The sequence below is a fragment of the Macrotis lagotis genome, chromosome 5 (assembly GCF_037893015.1).
Source record: "Macrotis lagotis isolate mMagLag1 chromosome 5, bilby.v1.9.chrom.fasta, whole genome shotgun sequence".
NCBI classification, from domain to species: Eukaryota; Metazoa; Chordata; class Mammalia; order Peramelemorphia; family Peramelidae; genus Macrotis; species Macrotis lagotis.
Window position 1 is genome coordinate 106,423,936 of NC_133662.1, and position 17,407 is coordinate 106,441,342.

Consider the following 17,407-nt stretch of genomic DNA (forward strand, 5'->3'; position numbering starts at 1 on the left):
AGAAGCAATTTGCTTTGAAATGTTGTTTGAAGTAGTTGCAGAACATCAGTATTTTCAAGTAAACTAAATGTATTTGGACCACAGAAATGTTGTGTTCCTCATTGTGAAGCATTAACAGAGTATTTGGAAAATAGTTTCACTTCAATACAGGAACCATAAAATTAAGCTATGCTTGTGTCCTCTACTATAAGGGGATTAGTAATTTGATAATTAGTTTTGTTTAGGTAACCCACCCTCCCCATATCAGATCTGAAGAGTGAAAATGCTCTGCTTACCTTGCAGGTCTGTTTTTTTTTTCTCTTTCTCTTTTGCCAGGGGAATAAATTGCTGACTTGGGGAGATCGGAAGGAAGCTATACTCATGCAAATCTAATGCTCAACAAGGAAGACTCTCACTTTATACCAGTTTATTGAAAAGATGCTATCTACAATTGGTTGCAATCCAGAGGAAGAATGGTTAATAAATGAATGAAAATGAATGAAAAAAGCATTTATTAAGTGCTTACTATGTATAATCATTCTGGAAAGGAATTTGGAATTATGCAAATAAAATGGATAAAATTTCCATACCTTTTTCTTAAAAGGGGCAAACCACCAAAGGAAGTGTATTGACTAAAAGAAAATCGTAAATATAGCAAAAAATTTTATAGTAGCACTTTTTGTGAAAGCTAGACACAAAGTCAATTCCCATTGAATGGGAAATGGTTAAATAAATATAATGGAATATTATATGCTGAGTAAGATGAGAAACCTGGTGAATAAGGAAGAATGGAGAGACATACATGATGCAAAATGAAGGAAACAGCACCAAAAAGCCCAACATACACAATGATACAATGTTATGGAAAGAATAACTAAAAACTAAAGATAAGTGTTTCAGCTCTTCCCACACTGAACCTTTCTTTCTAATAGAGGAGGAATGTATACATAAAGGCCCTTGAGGGGTGTTGTGGTTTAGGATAGTGAGTTGAGCCACAGGGGAATTGATTGACATGCCCTTTCCGATGGCAGGAACTAGCATTTATTTAGCTTTACAGTGGTCTCATTTGATCCTCACAACAATCCAGGGAATCAATTGATGTTATTATCCCCATTTGACAGATAAGGAAACTGAGGTAAAACAGGGGTTTAGTGACTTGAGCAAGGTCTCAGAGTTAGTAAAAATCTGAATCTGGTTTGAACTCATCTTCCTATCTCCAAGTTGAACTCTATCTATCCAATGCACCACCTAATAATTTGATAATAGAAGGTCTGATCTGGAGTAAGAAAGATCCCAAATAGCTTTCTCAGTGCTGATTCACTTACTAGCTGTTTGACTCATGAAGAATTTCTTAATTTCTCTGCATCTCAAGTTCTTCACCTTTAAAAATAAGAGATAATAACACCTACCTCACAGAGACAAAATAATATAATAGGAAGTGCTCTGTAAACACTAGAGGAGCTGTATAAATACAATAGTGTAGTCTACCGAGCTCAAGACTTGAAATCAGGAAGTCTGCCTTCAAACCCCACTTTAGATAGTGGTTAGCTGTATTACTCTGGCCAAATGGTAAAAATAAATAAATAAATAAAAATAAACCTGTGCCTCAGTTGCCTTATCTGTAAAATGAGAAATTTGAATTCTCAAGCTCCCAAGGTCCCTTCCTGGTCTTGCACCTCCCCTGTGGCTTGCCTCAATTTTCCATCCAGACCTAGGGCTCACACCACTTTACTGGGCGTAACGTTGTTCTGCTCAAGAGTCCGTTGCTTCAGGGAGGCAGAATGGAGCACCAGGCTGTGGTCCGGGATCACCCGGTTCTTTCACTTCTCCTTCCTTGGACATTTACGTCCTCATGTTATGCCTCTACCACCATTTCCTCTGTACCCCTTTTAATCCCTCCCTTGCTCTTCGCCCTCCCCCTGGCGAGTTCCTTCTTTGATTTGAAAGAGGGTGAGAGACAGGGCTCCCCTCAGATCCATCAGGAATCTCTCCCTACCCTCTCTGGTCTCCATCCCTCTAACTCCCAGGGACTTAAAAGTGAAAGTGAATGGATGGGTTGGGGGTAGGGAGGAAGGCTGAAGAAGAGGAGTGGGCAAGGGAATGGAAGGGGAAGGAGGAAGGGAAGGGAATCCTGAATCACGTGAGAAGGCCCAGTTGCCCAATCGGATTGGGGGCAAGAGGGGGAGAGGAATGGGGTGCTTGGGCGGCTTGGAGAGTGGGAAACGATTTTCTGTCCCTCAAGATGTCTGGCGGGAGGTTGGGGTGCTAGCCAAACAGTTTTGTCTGACTGGACTGCCTCTATCCCTGAGTGCATCCATCACCTGCCTCGCAGGACCCCTCTCCCTCCAAAAGGTCCTAAGTACCTAGCTTATACTGGCAGAGCTGGGAACTGCTTTCCAAGCACTCACTTTCACTCAGTAAGCCACCACCCCTGCCCCGGGCAGAAGAAAGTGCTTTACTTAAGAGTCCATTAAACTAGGCATAACTGCTGCACCCCTTCCTTCCCCGGGACCCGAAGGAGGGAGACCTGTGCGTGGCCAGGTGGGGGTGAGTGTGTCTGGGAAGGGTGGGCTCTCCTATGAGCCCATTCTGAGTATAGGGAAGGAGGCCAGCAGCAGGATCCCTACCCCACTTCAAATGTAAAAAGTGAGAGGAGGAAGGGAGGGAAGGGAGAGGCAGCTAGGGGTCTTTCCCTCGACCTAGGGGATGCAGCAGATGGCGAGGTGGTCCAGGTGCGGCTTCTGCCGCCTTTCTTGAGCTGGCGGCGGGGACTGCGGGTGAGTGGGGAGCTTCCTTCCTTGCTCTACCTGGGATTGTTAACTCTCTTCGGGCTGTCAAGCAGATGAAAACTTCAGTTCTTTCCCTTTGAAGACTTCTTACAGTGGTCGATCTCCCCCTAACCCGCTTCACCCGGACCAATTTTAACTTCATAACGGTAGCTGGAACTGTGACTTATATTTAATGCTGTTTTAAAAAAAAAAAAATCAAAGCCCTCAGTTTTAACGAAGGAAACATAATTTGATAGGACTTTGCCTTTTCACATCTCTTACACATTTCCAGCCTACCCCACCCCCACTCACAAACAAAAACATAACAAAACAAAAACGATAACAATAGAAAACAAATAGGTTTAAACTAACTAGATGTAACACCCCCTTCCAGGTTTAGCCCCCAGTTTCCCTCCAACCTGCCTCCAGGTATGTTTGTGTAATCCGGGACAGCGAGTAACCAAATTGGACTTACTCCACTCAAAGCCTAGGGTTGCATTCAATGGAAATGTTTGTCAACTAGGTTTATATATTTCTGCGATTTGAAAAGAAGCAACTTGGAAGAGAGTCTGATTTCCTGCTTGGCGTCTGGCTGCATTTTGGCAGACTTGAACAGGTGGGGGGTGGGTAGCGATCCGAAACGAAGTGAGGGGGACTGGGGAGTGCTAGGGGGGGTGTTCTAATGAAGGGCTCTCTTTTCGATCTTGCACTCATGATTATTTATAACAACGTATAAAAATTGAGGGGTGAGGGGGGGTGTAGTTGCCGTTTAGGGAAGGGCAATTATGCTCAAGGTTAAAGTTAACACGAAATATTAGTTGGAGGATTCCAACTCTTGCTCAATCTGCAAACACTGTAAATGTTGACAGTTCAACTCGCTTCTGGTGAAAATTCGTATTGAGTGTAATCAGTCATTTAAAACCCGTGAGAGGAGAGAAATCAGAGTGTTATTTACCTGTAAGTTTTGTTTGGAGTTATAATTCTACTCAATTTAGATCATCGCCTGATAGGACTGGTTGAAATGCGAAAGAACTGACTGGGTTTATTGGCCAAACTTTTACCCATCCTTCCCAAAATGATGCAAGGTGGAGAGGAGCAGGGATTCCCATGTTAGCTGGCTCAGGGAAGGAACTTTTTTAGGGCTCAGACTTAACGTAACAGCCTCGGGAATATTGCTGCCCTGGTCAAAAAGCGGTGGCAAAGGGTGATGCTCCGCTCAGTAGTAGTGCCTGTCTGCTTGGAGGTGAAACTTAAACGCTCTCTTTCCTGGGCTCTGTTTGTTTAGATCATTCCACGGAGGAGAACCTCAGAAAGCTGCTCAAGGTAAGGCTGCAATCTTTTTCTACGAAAATTCCAGCTCTAGCCGGTGGTCAACACCCATCTAACTGCTAAGGAGGAACAGAATAAGTTCACTCCTCTGAGTTCTGGGCAAATGCAGCCCGTGCAGCCCTATTACTGGACGCATTTAAACAAATTGCGTAATAAAAGACACGGGTGAGTGTGCGCGTTGATCTCCAAACCCACTGGGTGTGAGATAGACATTGGCTGGCAGATAGGATTCCCCCAAACTGTGTCCTGACCATTCACCTCCGAAGAGAGGGTTATCCAAAAACGTTCCTTTTCTAGTTCGGCTGGTGAAAAGCTTCTGGCAACCTGTCTCCAGGTTGGATCAGATAGAGAAATCGATTTGAAATAAGTAATTGTATTCGTAGTTTTGGGAGGAAAAAAAAAAAGTAGAGGAAACCAGTCTGTTTAAAGAAAAAGGGCATCCAGACCCCATCCCCCCATCCCTTTCTAAGCTTACAGTGACTTGGTCCCTAGTAGTTCCGAGAATGCTTCCTCTTAGCTCTTTCGGCGGCGAAGATGCCAATATTTATAAACCTGGGAGTCTGCGAAGATCCCAGAGTTTATGTTTTCTTTGATTGGACTCCTTCGCTCTCCCTTCCCCCAAATCTTTGTCATGTTTTAGGGGGAATTTGTGTTGGGGAATGGGGGAGGGGAAGCAGAGGAAAAGGAATTTAGTCAGATACCCAACTTCAGTGACTGTGTCATCTTGTTAAAGTCGCTACCCACCTCGTGGCATCAAGGGCTTGCCTTTTTGACCCTGAGTAGGAGTTGTGTTTTTGAGTGTCAAAGCTCGGGTTTTTTTTTTCCTCTGGTCCTTTAAAAAAAAAAACCAACAAACCTTCGACCCATGAGAAAGATATTTTTCTTTTTCTACTCTCCCTGCAGGTGAAGTGCGCCTAACTGAAAGCTTAAATAATCATAATCTTCCCTCCTCTCCCTATCTCTCTTTCCCCCATAATTTTCTTGGCCCACCTTTTTATGATTCTCTGGTTAGCAACAATTGTGTTGATGGGCAAAAAAGTGAAGAAGTTTGGAAAACTGCCAACTTCCGCAACTCACATCACCCACCACCACCCCCATAATTAATAGCACCCTTATCCTTATAATTCGGTTTGATTCTATGGTCCTTCAGATAACTGTATTAGAATAATTAACTCAAGCCCCTCCAAGGGCTGTCAGAAAAGCTGTTCAAGGTTTTTGTTTGCGTTGTTAAACTACTCTTTCAGGGAAAGTAGAGAAAAAGTGGAACTTTTAAAAGATGCTGTTGCATACAACATTTTCTGGAAATTCGAGACTAGATGGCTTGGCGGGTGGGGGGGGGGGAGGGGACAGGGACCAGCTTCCAAACAATTCTACCTAAAAGTCTTTTTTTAGTGAGCTGTAATTGCTGGAACCACTACTCAGCAGGACAGAGGAACAGGCTTTCAGGAGAGAATAATTGAGCAAACTCTCTGCTGTAATAAAATAGAAGAGCTTAAGAAGGACAAATTAATAAAAATTCAGAGGATATACACCAGTAGAGAGATGTCTTTGTTATTTTTCCATGTTTCCTCCAAATACCTTCTCCCCATTGCTGTATGTTTGTACACAAAATAATCTTTCCTTCTGGTTTGAACATTTTATTTGACTTGAATTGTATTCTTAGAAGATACACTAAATTTTCTAAAGGAAGAAATCTCATTTCCCTTAGTTTCTGAAATAAATATCATTAATTTTAGAGGACATCTTTAACTCATAATATCAACTATTACAATGTGGTTTTTCAAATTTCCCATTACCAAGTCTTGTTTATTTCAAACACTCTTCCACAGCCATTGTTTATCTTTGGAATTTTAACACTATGGAATACACTGTCCTCCTTCCTTAAACATTCAACTGCATCAAACTTCAAATTTTCATTGTGTTCACACAATCTCTTATCAGCCATTTAAAAATATTTCTCTGACTCAGCACTATCATAAAAATACTTAAAATCTGATTCCTGACCAGAAAATTATTTCTTGTAATTATTTTAATCTGTCCCATCTACAAAGAACAAACATATTTAAGCATTCAGGCCTACAATTTTTGAGTACTTTTAAAAATTGCTTAAATGGGGGCAGCTAGGTGGTGCACCGGCCCTGGAGTCAGAAATACTTGAGTTTAAATCTAGGTTCAGACACTTAATAATTAGCTAGCTGTGTAACTTTGGGCAAGGCATGTAACCCCATTGCCTTAAATAAAAAGTAAAAAAAAAATTTTTTTTTTAATTACTTAAATCTATGCTTTTGGTCTAAATTATCCTTGCTAGACTTGGCAACTTTACACTTTGAATATAATCCATGAAAGAAAAATCTTGTTAAGATGAAATAATAGTTGAGGCAGCCTAAGAGATGAAAGGACTCCTTGGTCTGGAATCAGAGAACAGGTACTCTGCCACCTAATATAGTATGAACTGGGATAAATCACTTAAGTCTTAGTTACCTCATCTATAAATGGGGGAGCTTTACTAGTTCTTTTTATTAAAGGTCCATTTTAGACCTATGATCCTGCATATAAGCTTATGGTTCTCTGAATACTAAAGGATAAGAGAAATGTTCCTTGGGAACTGATTTTTTTCCCAAAGAAAACCTCCAAAAATATGAAAAGTTAGTTTGTGGGAGTCTTTACACACATTTTCAAAGTGTATATAGTCCATTGGCATTAAAAAAACATGCACAAACAAAACATGATATTTAGGCTTAGAATATATTTCTTAGTATCCTTTTACAAGTATAGGTAGAAGCTTTTTCTTAACAGGTAGGGGAAGAACCAGTGATCAAGGGGAAGAGACTGGTGAAAAACTGGGTAAAAAAAAGAAATTGGATATAATTCTGATAATGGTATTTTGCCATTTTAACATCACATCAGTAGCGTGTTAAATATTTTTCTGTATCCTTTCATTTGTCAAGTACCTCCTGACGATTAGCCACAAACTCAAATATTCAGTATATGAATTAGAATTCAGTTTGTTAATTGGAGGAAGAAGACTTTTAGTTATTCCCTGTTATATTGGAAAGTTCCTTGATAGCAAACTGGTTTTTGCCTTTCTCCCACACACTTCCAAGCAGTGTCTGATACATAACAAGAACTTAATAAATGTTTGTAAATTTATTTTATTACATAGGATTTAAAAAATTTAGGATTTGGTTTTTAGCATTTTAAAATACATTTTTATTGGTCTTTTGCTTTTTTTACATCCCCATCATTTCCTCTAGTAGTTCTTCCTTTCCTCCTCCCAGAAAGAACCATCCCAATAAAAACTGATATTTTTAAAGACAAAACAAAAGAGAGAAATGGGGGGGGGGGGTCTGTTTAACTGATGAATGCATCAAAAAAAGTCCACAATATAGACAGTGTGAAATGTGTTGGTTCCCTCTCACTTCCAAGGGAAATCTCATATCTCTTCTTCTCAGCCTTGCATGTTCTTTAAAACTTTATAACCTTCCCTTTTGATTTTTATTTTGTGTGTGGCTCATTTTTTCCAATTACACTGCTATAGTTTTTGTACATATTTTCTTGGCTCTGCTTCCTTCACTCTGCATCAGTTCATGGATATCTTTCTATGGTTTTCTGTATTCATCACAAACATCATTTCTTACAACTGTAATATTTCATTACATTCATGTCCTACACTTTGTTCTTTTTCCAATCAATGGCATCTATTTTGTTTCTTATCCTTGCAACCACAAAAATGCCGCTCCAAATATTTTGGTATATGTGAGGACAGTTGATGCTGTTGTTTTTAATCACTGTCCTCCTTGTGCTGTAAGTATAGCAATAGAAGTTCTAGGTCAAAGGGCAGGTCATGTTTTAAAATCAACTTGGTTCTCATAGGTAATGACAACCTTCTTTTCCTTCAGTAGACCTGTGCAGCCATTTTTAAATTTTAAAAAGGTGGGGGAGCTTAAAGTTAACAAGGAGCAGTTAGCTAATTAACACAAAATACTTCTCAGGTGGAGGAATAATATAGGCAAACACTTCATGTGTAAAATTTCATTTTAGCAGAAACACACTATGAAGTAGGCAGAGGCTAGTCAGGAGTGCCCTTCATTCATTCATTCATATGATAGCAGTAACTGGAAACTATATCCCCCTCTTATTCCTAGTTCTCTACTGTTTTACTATATACATGCTATTTATGACTATTCAGCAAATTTGTTTTTCATGATTTCACATATTTAATTAATATATTTCTTGCCTTCTCAATGGATGAGGGAGGAGAGGAGGAAAGGAGAAAATTGGGAACTCAAAAAAATGTTAAATGAGTGCTATTTTTTTTATTTTTAAAATGATTACCCAGCAGACACACTTAACCAGAATTTTATTTTGATGGCACTTCACAGAAAAATAGAAAGAAAGAAAAAAAAGGAATTTTTTTTTGTCAGAATTGTATAACTTTTTTCAACCCACTTTTTTTTTCCACCAGTCTCATTCCAGGTCCTTCCCCTGCCTATTAGAAAAAGATACTGTTCAGTTGTCCTTATGGAAAGACATATTGAAGCATGTTCTAAGATCTAATAATATATTTCATTTATACATATCTCTTTTTAATACATTAGACTATAAGTGTAAAACAATCTGGGAATTTAGAAAATTTTGAATTTAAGTTAGAATGGTATAGAAAGATCAAAAGCTGAACTTGGAGTCAGGAAAATCTGTGCTCCACTTCTCCAACTGTATTATCTCAAGCAAATTGCATAAGGTCCAAACCTCAGCTTCCTTATCTGTAAAATGGGCCCTACTTGAGAGCTGGCATAAGGATCAAATGACAAAATGTATGTTACATGTTTTGCAAGCCTTAAAGAGTAATAAAAACATGAATTATTGATTAATTTAGCAACCAAACTTGTTCTTATTACTTTAGATGCCCTTCTTTTTAGGAGCACCATATTCCATTGACTAAATTTTTTTTGAGCTCTATAAATTATTTATAATGTTCTTGATACATTATAGGAAGCAGTGATAAAAGAAGACATATTGTTCTCTTTACTGTCCACTCAAACCAAGAATTTTTTAGTTTCCTTTCTATTATCCAGCATAGGTCATAGATTTAGGGGCTATAGCAGCCATTTAGTCCAACTCCTTTCATTTGATACATGTAGGAATTGAGGATCAGGTGACCTAATAAGATCACGCAGGTAAGTAAAGTAGATACAAAAACCAGAAGAGAGGTCACATCCTCTGATCACAAATGCTGGGTTTTCCTGTAGATATCTTATTTGCTTCCATGATATTTGTAAAGTACAAGCTTATTTTTTTAATCTTTCTGAAAGTCAAATACATTTTCAAAGCATCTCAGAATAAGAATATAATTTAGAAATAATGCAGCCTTTTCTTCTTTTCTAGTTATAGGTATATTCTAAGTAGTTTCTTGATGGTGTTGAGTTTATGATTAAAGGCTCTTGCACATTCTGTTGTCAACCCACTTATTAAGATCTTTTTGATGTCAGGAATTTGGAAAGGTTTCCCAGCAGCCATCATCCCTTATCCTCACATCCCTGTCCTTTAGGGGGAAAAATTGATTTCTCTATTTGCTAAAAGGATCAGGATAGTTTCTTAACCTGTCAAAATTTGAGTACTTTTAGATCTGGGTAACAAGATGATTAGGAATGTACGGAATTAGGAAAATAAGCAAGGAATTCAACTGTGCCTTACATATCTTTCCACTTTTCCAAAGTGAAGGTGTAAGGATAAGTACTTAAAGAATAAGATAATCTGAAGAATTTAAAGGTATAGGAGTGATTTGTATTTCCAGAATCAAAATTTAAATAGTTTCATTTTTGCCTTTTGAGTATGAAACATACTATGAGTGATCTTTTATTTCAAGTTGAGAAATTACAAACCCACTTCTAAAGAGATGCTGGAAAGAAAGTAGAGAGTATTTGGGATATAGAGCAGAAAACTTCTCAGCAGTTGTATAAATGTGTATTAGGAGGTTGTCAGTTGCTTTAACACAGCTATAAATATGGTTATAAGATCTGTGGACAATTTATGAATGAAAGCATCTGCGTTAAATATTGGTATAACAGAAGATAAATATTTTGTTTCTTTTTTTGACTGTGGATTATTTTAAACTTTGATAATCATGGTGAGCCTCAGTGTTTTCGTAAAGAAGATGATCATAACTGACATACTCACATCTGACAAGTCAAAGCCAATGTTTTAAAATTTGCTTCTGGGTTAGCAAATAATTGCCATTCATTCTAAGGAGATTAAACTAGTAGTTAGAGCTCAGGAGTTAGAAAAACCAGAATTCAGATTGAATTTGTGATACTTTCTATTTATGTGATCCTAACAAAGTCACTTAACCTCTGTTTTCCTCCTATAAAATGGAAATTGTTATTTTACATAGCATCTACCTACCAGGGTTTTGCGAAGATAAATTGAGACAATATTTGTAAAGCACTTTGGCAACCTTAAAGTACCATATGAAGCCTACTTATTATTATTATTATTCTATTGAATAATATAAATTTTATTTATAGGTAGAAATAAAGAAAATATATTCAAATGAAAAGGAGTAGAATTATGTAGTTGATTTTAATTTAATTTTCATTAGCACTTTAATTTCCCCCACAGTTGTGGTTTTGCAGCAAGTTTTTCTAAAAGATCAGTCACTGGTTTTGGCAATCAAAAAAAAAAGCTACAGGGTTACTTAGATTGTGCTTGTTAGACCCATGTGACCTTGGACAAGTCATTTCACCTCTCTAGGTTTCAGATTCATCTGTTAATTTTTTTTAAATAATGTGATTGAATTAAATCTCTCCTAAGCCTCCTTTCATCTCTGAATCTGTTCTCTCATATATAATATATATATATATATATAATATTTTCTGTTGCTAGCTTATAATACTTTACTTTTTTCTTCTCTGTTTTATTCTGGAATTTGAAATGTATCAAAAAAATTTGTCCTCAAAAGTTTTAGAAAGTATATTTTATAGCACTGAGGAATAAGTATGTAAATTATACAAAGAACATACTTCTGTTGCTTCCTTGAATTTTATAGAACTGCATAAGACTGCATGCAAATATTATCTGGTAGTGATATGAAACTCCAAGCTTCAGAACCTGAGAGATTACATTTTATCTTCCAAGTGCATCTTTCTTTTCCCACTCAATAGTTTTAATTATGCTTCTATCATGCCCAAGTGGAATATATTCAAGTGATCTAGCCTTCCTTTCTGCCTGGGAAAATTATATCTATCCTTCAAGGTTTAAGTTATTCATGAAGTCCTTCCTGATAACCACAGCCAGTAATGCTGGTAGGTCCACATTGTGAACTACTTCCCACTCTTATAGTATTGACTCTTACTATTCAAATGGAAGGCAAAATGTGACACCAGAGTACAAATATTAGTTGTAGTGATGAGCTGCAAGAGGCAGTTGCTGGGGGCGGCTAGGTGGCGCAGTGGATAGAGCACCGGCCCTGGAGTCAGGAGTACCTGAGTTCAAATCCAGCCTCAGACACTTAATAATTACCTAGCTGTGTGGCCTTGGGCAAGCCACATAACCCCATTGCCTTGCAAAAAAAAAAAAAAAAAAAAGAGGCAGTTGCTGGTGTAGTGGACAGAGCACTGGAACTGGACTCAAGAAGACCTGAGTTGCAGTCCACTCCACTCAGACACTTCTTAGCTGTGTGATCCTGGGCAAATCACTTAATCACTGATTGCCTGACAAAATGGATTGCCCTACAAAAGGCAAACTACTCCAATATCTTTGCCAAAAAATCCTCAAATCTGGTCAAGAAGGGTCAGACAGTACTGAACAACAATAATCAACTGCATCCATAAATTGTAACCTACTAGTAGGTAGAGGTTCATTGCTTTGTACTTCTGGGTATGACAGTTTCTCTAGACCTTTGCTGTTGTTGAAAAATAAATGATTGAACACTATATATTCAAACAAGATACTGTTTCCAATGTAAATATGAGAATTTCACAGTTCCTTATAAAATTATTTTAAAATAAACTCATTGTGGAATTTTTTTGTGCTTTTATATATTAAAATTTAACAGAGTTGTAGAAATGCATTGTAAAGAAATTTAGCAGTGCTTGTGGTGGATAGGGTGGGAGAGGGGGGTGCAAAATTATCTATTAATTCAATGAAAGGCCAAGGTGTAAGTGGATAATGGGGAACCCTTGCTCTGCCTAGGACCTCAGGAGAGTATTTTAGGTTGGATTTTCCACTTCATTTTGGTGGATGAGATGGTTTTTTTTTAAAGTCTCATTTTATTTTAGAAAGTTCTATGATTTATAAAAACTTAAGGAGTAATAAAAATTTCCTAGAGTCAAAAATTACTAAGTTATCTGGTACTTCTAAACATTTGATCTTTGATTCAATAGGGGAAAGGTCATATTGTTTGACCTACATTTACTTTTCCACTAATTTACTTTTTAAATTTGATTAGATGCCTAAAATAATTTTGTATATGAGTTAAATTGTCTTACCATTTTATTCAAGTTAACTATATATGTGAGTTCAAAATAGTTTCTAACGTGGTTTTTGTTTTCTTCTTTATCTTTATTATAATATCCTATGCTTTTGATTAGCTCTGTATCATTTAAAAATCCTTCTTATATTTTTCCTTCTTAAAACCTGAAGTCTGCTCTGCAAAGCTACTGAAAAGAGGACTGAGTAGCAAATGAGAAAGGGGGTGGCTTTTTTTTTTAAGTACCATTTGAATTAAGATATCAGAGTAAAGCCAGGTAATCGTTTTTCTTTCTCTCTTTGTCTTTGGAAGAGACTATAACAATAGGGCTATTTGGTCTCCTGATTTGCCCTTATAACCTTTGCTGCTCTTAAAATGCCTCAGGGTCTTCAGGATGTTCTAGTGCTCCCCCCCTTCATATTTCTTACATTTAACAGTTAACTGCTGGAGGATGGGAGGAGCTTGGCGCTTAACCTTCTAGGGAACTAGTTAGAAACTAGGGACTCTAGAGAACCCACTCTTAAGTGTTTATTTTCTTAGATTGATTAGTGTATTAATTATTTTTAATGGCACTGTTTTTTTTACCAACTTCAAAAGCCTGTCTTGTAAGGAGAAAATTTTATTATTTGCACCATTAAGGCATCTGGAACTTTTGGCAAAGGTAGGAATGTTCTAAAAACTTAGCTTGTGTTTTTTTTTTTCTTTTTAGAGCTAATGTTTTGGTCATTCATTCTGAGAACCCTCGTTGAACAGTGCTATATTATGTGAGGATATGATGAAGTTTGAATTTGATTCATTTCCTTTTTTGTACTTGGAGAAAAGAGGAAAGATACAGTGAAATAATTCATTTAGTCCTTTAGATGTTTTGATAGGTAAAAAAAAGATGGACTGAATTGTGTGTTTCTAGCTTCTCCAGAGAAGAAGTCACAATTTCCCTTCCCTCATTTTTTTTTTCCTTCCAAGAGTGGAAGCTGATCTTCCTATTTTCATTATGTTCTCTTTACAGGTAGAGCCTGGGCTAAGAGAAACTAGTGGCAAGGTTTCTTCTGAAGTATTCAGAACATAATTGTTTTTTAAAAAACGATTTACATATCGATGGGTCTTTTAGATTTTAATACTTTGGAATAATTTTAGGCCATCTTTTTTTAAATCTATCTTAAATTTTTACTTTTATTATTTGTTTTATTTTCACCCCCACTTCTGGCTGTATTATCTCCTCTCCTACCTCCAGTTCAATATAACAAATGCCAAATTAGAAGGAGAAAAGGTAGTTCAGTAATATAGAAAATGAAAACAATAGCAAGTATGACTATCTGTTAAATTACACATCACTTGAAGTGAATAGGGTGGAGGAAAGGGAACAAAATTACCAGTGAATTCAGTGGAAAGCTAACTAGTTAATGGATAATGGGAACACATTTTAGGTGTATGTGAATGTATATATTGACACATTAATATACATGCATGTATGAATATATGTGTATATTCCCTTGTACATATTATATATGCCCAAGGGTGTGTTTTTGTATACATACCTACCCATTCAGTAACTTTATCACTTCTCCTCTATCATAAAGTTGTATTTGAATTAATCTGTGTAAGAATGACCTCTTAATTGTATTAGTACTACCTATCTCACTATCCTGAGGAAACCCCTTTGTAAACCTGCAAAAAACAGAAATGTCACTTAATGTAATTATTTTTGAAAATCTATGGTCATTGTTGAATAATCAAACTTCTTTCTCAAGTCACTCACTAGGTACAGAAGAGATACAAGGGAGGTGGGAGCTGGCTTGCTTGATTTCTTAGGACCTTTTTTTTTTCCCCTATAAAATTTAGAGTGGAACAGAGTGAAATACACTAGCAAAAGTGTATATGAGCTGATTCACCTACAAATTTGTTGGTGAATGACAAAATTGATGCATGTATCAGACATTCAATAAACATGTATTAAAGTTCTACTATGTGCTGAATATAGTTGCATGCTGGGGAAGTCACAAAGTTTAGATAAGATACTATCAAACTTTGCCCTACTTTAGTTTACAGTCTAAAAGAGTGATAAGACCCAAAGAGTTAAACTACGGCACACTTGATTACTTGATAAATGTATTAGAAAGGTGTAAAACCCAGTGAGGATTGAGCAGGTCTCATTATAGTCTAGGCTCTTTAATTGCCATCATAATTGAGCTCTGTCTGTTTCAGCTGTAGGTTTAGTCTCCTTTTACTTCTTCATTGCCTATTGGACATCCATCAGTTCCTCAAGAAACCATTCTTTTCCTTTGAAAAGCTGGACCCAGATTGGTTATTCCAGGGCTCATTTAGGCTTTTTCTTACTTTATGGTACAAACAGCCTTTTTCTACCTTACTCCCCCCCCCCCCAACCAGCCTAGAGATGCAGTTGGTTGACAGGTTTTTTAAAGCCCAAGTCTATTTTCTTTTGACCATTCTCACCACTTTCTAAATGTTCTGCCCTTTGTCACTTTCCAGATCTCAAAGTAGTTTGGGGAAGAACTGAAAATTTTGAGAGACAATTATCACCCAATTTTAGTCAGGATCTTGCCTATCAATACCACACTCAAGGGAATGCCCTGTAAGAAAGATTTGTTTGGTTTTAGGTTTTTTTAGTGGGGAGAAGAGAGAAGTTTTGGTTTGGTATAGTCTGTTTTGTGTTTTTGCCTTTGGAATGTGCACCTGTGAGTACAAAATAGGGATCCCATTGCTGATGATCAAATGTTTCCAAGTAGCATCTTCTCCTTGAAAAGGGAAAGGGGCCATGCTGACTTTCTATCTGGTGATCATTCTATCAATTTTGTCATCAATGCAAGTTTTCACCAACAAACCTGTTGGTAGAACTTTCTCCCAAGTGCCTTTTGAGGGGGAAGCAAGTACTTAAGTGTAATGATGAGGATAAGTTAATTTAAGATAAAGTGAAGTCATATGAGAGAAAAAAATGTAGCAACAAACAAACACTAACACAAATATTTCCACTAACAGTTAGTCTTTCATCAGATCCCCCAATGGATTACCTTCAGGTTTAAGGATCCTTTTGTTCCTGATTGATGAATGTCACCCAAGGCTATTGGTTTTTTTAAAGGATAAACATGGTAGTCACAAAAGTGAGGGTAACTGGTAAATTCTTATTAAATTATCACATATTATTACGGGTTAGAAAAAAAGTTTAGCAAAAAAGCCCTGACTTTGTAGTTGCTAGTAATTTACTTTCTAGTTTTCTAAAGATATAAAAAAAAAGTTTCAGCAAGGTAATATAGTAGTATTATTTGTCACAATTTTATCTTAATATATTTTGTGAGAGGAGAGGAGGAGATTAAGCACTTGAGAAAATTGTGTCTCGTCAGTACTTTGGTATATGTATATATGTATATATATGGTATACTAAATAATACAAGGATTAGAAAATTTTTGTTTAATAGGCAAGATTCATCTAAGTTTAAAACTGTCTAGTTTTAGAACTGTTTGAGTTAGAAACTGACAATAAGGCTGATCCAATATATAGATAATTTGTGAGATTGCAAAATAAATCATCCTCAAAAAGTTTGAACAAATGTTGGAAATTTCTTTTACTATAAGAAAAAGAACATATTAAAATTTGAGTCACTGTAATGGATTTAAACGACTTCTAATGTTTAAATAGTATGATAGTGTATTAGTATGGTAGTGATATTCTGAGCACCTGTAAAGTTATTATTTTCCTTCTTACTACTAAGAATAGTCAGTGGAAATCTTTTCCTAAATCTAAAAGAATGACTTGGGGGAAGACTTGGGCTTCTTATCAGAATTTAATTTCCATGAATGATGGATTTTGGCATTTGATGGGAGTTTGTGGAGTGATCAATTACTCCGTTTCTTATGCTGATGAAGTTGAAAGTGATTTGGGGAATTTCTTTCACTGAAGGTGCCAGTTTGATTGGGGCTGTGACTACTCCTTTCCCAAGGCTCTGTTTCTATTAAATAGTTGTTTTATGGTGTAATTTTATCTAATTTTTATACTGGACTACCAACCTTGGCCTTCCTTTTCTGGACTGATCTGTAATTAGTAACGCTGTCAAAACAGGTGTTGTCTCTTAAGAGAACTGGGCTTTTTTGTTTTTAATAAATCTTCTAGTAAACTGGAAAATCAATAAAGTTTAAATTTGTTATTTAGTTACCTATTAGTTACATTGAAGGATTAGATTTTGGAAAAAATGAAATTATTCGCTTCACTAAGATAACTGGAAACAACTCTTTAAGTAAATTTAACTTAAAGTCAGTTTGAAGTGTTTTAAAATTTGAATGATCACTGTTAGAAGAGGAGGAGGGAGCAACTAAGTGGTACAGTGGATGGAGTGCCAGGCCTTGATGTTGAAAAGACTCATCATCTTCCTAAGATCAAATCTGGCCTCAAACATTTACTAGCTGTGTGACCCTGGGCAAGATATTTAACCCTGATTACCTTAGTTACTTGAGTGTAAATTGAACTGGAGAAGAAAATGGCAAACCACTCTAATATCTTTGCCTGACAAACCATTGTAGTATCTTTGGCAAGAAAACTCCAAAGGAGCTCTCTAAGGGTGGGACACTGTTAAAGCAACTAAACAGCTTTTTAATTCAGAGTCAATTAACAAATATTTATTTGTCATTTGCCAGGCATTGTGCTAGCCTGAAGTGGTTCCTGCCCTCAAGGAGCTTAGAGTCTAGCATAGTATTGCTTTCTAGAATGGCTAAACCATTCTTAGGTCCTTAAAGGTGGGGGAATAATGCACCTCTACCTAATAGCTCCTTCATCAATTGCTATTTTCTTTTTTTTTTTTTTGACCTCTGATAATATGATGAGGTAGAACCTTAGAAATGCTTTAATGTACATTTT

The 17,407-nt window shown here is 36.7% G+C and overlaps 1 protein-coding gene across 1 annotated transcript in view; it reads left to right on the forward strand.

Annotated features, from left to right (window-relative positions):
* The first annotated feature begins 3,810 nt into the window (after window positions 1-3,810).
* The window catches only part of PRDM1 (PR/SET domain 1), a 192,789-nt gene continuing 179,192 nt past the window's right edge, over window positions 3,811-17,407 (forward strand). The window contains exon 1 of the mRNA XM_074187260.1: window positions 3,811-4,070. The gene's annotated coding sequence lies outside the window, so the exon portion shown is untranslated. The remainder of the gene's footprint in view (window positions 4,071-17,407) is intronic.